Raw genomic sequence first — 4,770 nt, 5'->3', positions numbered from 1 at the left:
AACTAGTACAAAGCAAATGATTGAATTAACTAGTACAAAAAGGGAGTCTCTGTATCTCATGTACTATATAAACACTTTCCTAAACAAAAAGATAGACGAGTAATATGAGATGTTCTATACACAAATCACTAATAAATGCACGGTAAACTCAGATAATTAGAGCAGTTAACAACTACTATTTCTAAGTACTCTACATATTCTCAAGTAGAATACATATTCTCCGATAATACACTAGATCGTAATCTCAAGTTGCATTAGTGTGAGCCTTTCAAACCTGTAACTGGTTCAATAGGCTGCAACAAGTCAAGAATTTGCATTAGTGTTAGCCTTTCAAACCTGTAACTGGTTCAATAGGCTGCAACAAGTCAAGAATAAAGACTACAATAAGTCTTAGAAACGAAAAATGACTTCAACATATAACGGAATGCATGGTAAATGTAGGAGTCTTACATAGTAATAAATCCTTAACAATTTCCTACAAACCAAAATAGGATATAAAAAAATGAGTGTCCTAACTTTGAAAAATAAATTTATAAATCACTACTGTGTTCAAGAAGCAAGACTAGTGTATGTGGGCAACTGGATGAAGCCTAATATTTGAAACTAACTTTCACCTATCAAACAAATAATATACCGGGGCACTGTCTAAACAGGGTCTTATTAAGCTACAAGGTAAGATAATAAGGTGCTGAAACAGGATGGTCAATTGATATATGTAGTAAACTATAGAATTTAGAATTATTGACACTGAAGTTGAAGTGAAAAAAGGAGTAAGCTAAGAAGCATTCACAGTTGGGTGGGTGTCAACTAATAAAAAGGAAACAATGTAAATTAGATGTATATTCCTCTTACCTCTTTGAAACCATGATCTCCTTACTGCTTGATGGATATGCTGCTCATGTCTCTCCAAGAGTTCACCTGAAATTCCTCCTGATCAAGAAAAGCTAAAAAGACAAACCTTGTGAATAAGCCCATCATCGATTATTGAGCTGCTCAGTTTCTTAAAAAGTTCATACAAAGCCTCAACTTCACTGACAGTAACAGCCACGGAAAAACAAATATAAAAACAAAAACAAAAAAGGAACTTCGGGTTCTACATGTCAATCCCACAAGTTCATAGCTCAATATAGTATACTTGCTATAGTGAAACATGTCTACTAAAATATGTGTTAAAGTCAATCCAACAAGACATGTCAGGTGAGTGGCATGAGACTCAAAAATTTAGATATGGAACAAAAATATAGACATATAGTTCATCACTTGATACTTCTAAATGTATAAAACTTATCCATCAAAGTCACATTCAAGCGGTTACTTGAAATCAGAGAACCAAATGTCGTAATTTAAATTTAATATGACCATATAGTATAAGGACGTAAGGAGGAAAGATACGTGCTCCATGATCTAAGTTGTCGGGGCGAGAAGAGGTGCAAGGTGTTAAAATTCTCAACACACACAGTGGGCCTCCATGGAACGCCTTTGATTGCGACCAACTACTTTTATTAAACATTGGTTCGAACATCAAGGTGCCGCCTTTGGCAACAGAGTTCATTATTGAAATTTTGAAATGAGATACATATACAAGTTGAAATGACAAGGTTAAAAAGCAAGGTTAAGAAAAAACGAGGATAAGAAAAAGTACCAAGCCTGCCCAATGCAAACAGAAAAAAATCTGGAAGAATTGATTGCTCAAAATGTATGTGCTCACCTGAACACCACCATCCCAAACAAAAAAAAACTTTTATTATTGATGATCAAGTCGTAGGGCTTAGGTGCTTCTCTTCTGGGGTTGAGTAATCCACCTTTACCGAGCCCACAGTCTCTCAAGCTGAGCTCTTCATATCAATTAGAATAGAAGCCTCCATGGTGTATCTAGGAATAAATGAAAGATACACAACATTCAGAAATGTTAGACATATAATAATATATCAATTCAATGCATATATACTAGACTTATCCAATCTTGCTCGTACCTACAATACCAAAATGCCTAGAATATTACTGCCCACTATAACAAAACAAAATAAGCATTTCCAATATTCCATGCATGAAAGAGAGATAATACCACTTCAAACTACCCCTCAATGGCTGTAATCTAGAGTCCGACCTCATTGGTCACTCAACCACAAATTCAAGAGTACCCTTTCGAAATAAACTATTTGATAATAGCACTAGTCTTACCATTTTTTTTTTACCGGTGCTAGTCTTAAGGAGAACATATTTCTCTAGGACAGATACTCGCTTGATTTATTATACCGTCAAGAACAATAAGCCTACTTGGTGGTTGTTGTAACAAAAAAATAGAATTGAAATTTTAAATAGCAAGAAAATAATGGAGGAACGCACTTCCTTTCCGTTTTAGAGAAAAATGTGTAAGAAATAAAGTAATTTAACAAATGACATTTAATAATGGACAAAAGGAATAACATCAAACTTGATAATTCCCACGCTCATTTATTGGCTAAAATGATATTGGTTAGTGCATCTTGGTGGAAACGTTTCCACTCAATGGCTCTAATCTCACCCCAAACTCTTCCACTCCCCCCTAATTGACAAAACTTTTAATTTCCACACAATTAAAACTGTTGAGTTGTGAAATGTTTCCACAAAATCAAGAGGTTGATCCAAAATTTTCTACAAAATTAAAGTTTTTCCATTAGAAATATTTCAACAAATCAAACACTCTTAAATTGCCTAATTCTAAGCAATATACTCTCTTCATTAGGTCCTATCATCAACAAAACTTTTGTACAAATTGACTGATAAAGAAGAAAGACAAACCATCTAGAGGAAAAATTATCCATGGGCTACCTAGATATTTAAATTAGCTCCATTTTGTACTAAAAAATGCATGCATCCAAACGGCCAATCCCACATCATCAGCCCCCAACAACTTATTAATCTAAGTAGTCAAGGCTACATTATTTCATTTCAAAAACTCAAATCAGGGGATTCAATTCAACAACAGAATTGCAAGATTATTTTAAGTTGAAGTTAACATAAACAAAAATGGGTCACAACACTAGATAAAAGTCACTACTTGATGAAAATATTCACCTAAATAATTTTAGTTACTAAGCAGTAGACAAGACAATTGCATACTCACATCCACAAAAACAAATTTTTTTAAAAAAAAAAATTAAACCACCAACCACTTTTATTAAAATCAAGAACAATAAAATTTGTCGAGGTTATGTAAAAGATCGATATGAACATACCTGATCTTAGAATGAAAGATTTGTCTCAAAGAATCGCCACTTCGAAGCCTACATAAAAGGGACACGCAGTTTAGACGATTGAAAGAGCGCCATAGTAAAAAATTGAAAACCAAACTGGTTCCTAGAACAAATTAAAATAACAACTGTTAAGAAAAATGAAAATTATCCTAACCTCTTCATCTAATGTTTGATGAAAAGCAAATCAAGCATCAAACATATTTTGATGCAAAGACAACTTTTTAAGTTGTGTAAGAAGACCAATCTGAGTATCTAATGTTGTTAAATTCAACTCAATTCCAATCATGTAGCCGATAGCTCGTTAAATCGAGAATTGATTTTTCCACTTCCATTTTTTTCAGTTTCGTTTGCCATTTCTTGAGCTTAATTGAAAACCCAACAATTGATTGAAGAAAATTTGGGGGGAATTGAAGAAATTTGATGGGACTGGAAACCCTAGGGCGAACTGGGTGAAGGAGGAGAAAATAGTTAGCGAAGGTGAAAAGAGAACTGGTCTACCTGCCTAATATTAGAGCCCTACCCCCACGGTCAAAACGTGTGGAACAGCTATCAAAGTTAAAAATAACGTACCCACAGTTTCTGTCGTGGCTGTATCCACGGCCCAAGTAAACAATGGCTGTATCCACGGTCAAAATTTGTGGGAAAATATGCGAGAGTTTATGACCGTGGCAAAAAATATCAGGCATCCATGGGCAAAAGTCCATTTTCTTGTAGTGAATAGTTGAAATAGATTGAATAATGAAATAAAAAACTTGATTTCTTTGATGGAATCAGTGATAGAATCAAATGAATGAAGAAGACAAAAATTACTTAGCTCAAATTGAGAAAAAGATTGATTGCAAAGAAAGATCCCTTCATGAGCTTGAAATAATTTTGAATAGAAATCAAAAGCTTGATTTCTTGAATTGAGAATTGAACCTGTGAACTCGATGATGAACTCGGTGATGAACTCAGTTAACTCGTTACTGAACTCAATGAAGAACACATAACTGCTTCATATCATGAACTTGAATTCACCATTAATGGTGCTTGAAAAAGGCGGTTTGAAGAAAAAAAATTGGTTTTTGAGGATTATGATCGATTTTGGTCTATCGTGAGACAAAAAAAAGCTCTGATACCATAATAAACTTGTGATTTGTTCATTAATCTAAAACTGATATTTATAATGTATTTATGCAGGAATAAAAAGCAAAGACAAACAACGGTGACAACTGTCAAAACAGACTAACAGAAAATATAACAAACTCTGACATCTTCTAACTAACTTTAAGAGACTAATTGCTCTGACTTTGACTACTTCTAAAAGCTTCTCGAGATATCTCATTCTTAGTCACAAAATTTAGGCTCGAGATAGTACAAACATACAGTATGTGTTTATTGGGGTTCACAAATGCAACTTGAATTCTCACCTTAGAAGTTTATGAATTGTTTAACAGATTTCTTGGGGAATAATAGCTGGAAGTAGACCTTTTACCAACTCATTTACATTTGAAGCAAAACCATTTATTTATTTACGAGAGACTGCCGGACTGGT

General features: G+C 33.9%; 1 long non-coding RNA gene across 3 annotated transcripts; it reads right to left on the bottom strand.

The window, feature by feature from the left end:
• LOC147475493 (uncharacterized) lies at positions 1–3,715 on the bottom strand. 3 transcript variants are annotated; one of them, XR_015208166.1, is made up of 6 exons: positions 3,391–3,575; positions 3,219–3,266; positions 1,709–1,872; positions 853–944; positions 451–475; positions 1–355 (listed from the first exon to the last, which is right to left on the bottom strand). It is a non-coding gene; the product is annotated as an uncharacterized LOC147475493 (long non-coding RNA). The 3 variants fall into 3 exon arrangements; XR_015208164.1 differs by lacking the exon at positions 451–475 and having other exon boundaries at positions 3,391–3,715; XR_015208165.1 differs by lacking the exon at positions 451–475 and having other exon boundaries at positions 1–293; positions 3,391–3,715.
• Positions 3,716–4,770: the final 1,055 nt, after the last annotated feature.

Source organism: Coptis chinensis, chromosome 9 (assembly GCF_015680905.1).
Source record: "Coptis chinensis isolate HL-2020 chromosome 9, ASM1568090v1, whole genome shotgun sequence".
In the NCBI taxonomy this organism is placed as follows: Eukaryota; Viridiplantae; Streptophyta; class Magnoliopsida; order Ranunculales; family Ranunculaceae; genus Coptis; species Coptis chinensis.
This window is presented reverse-complemented; position numbering and strand designations above follow the sequence as displayed.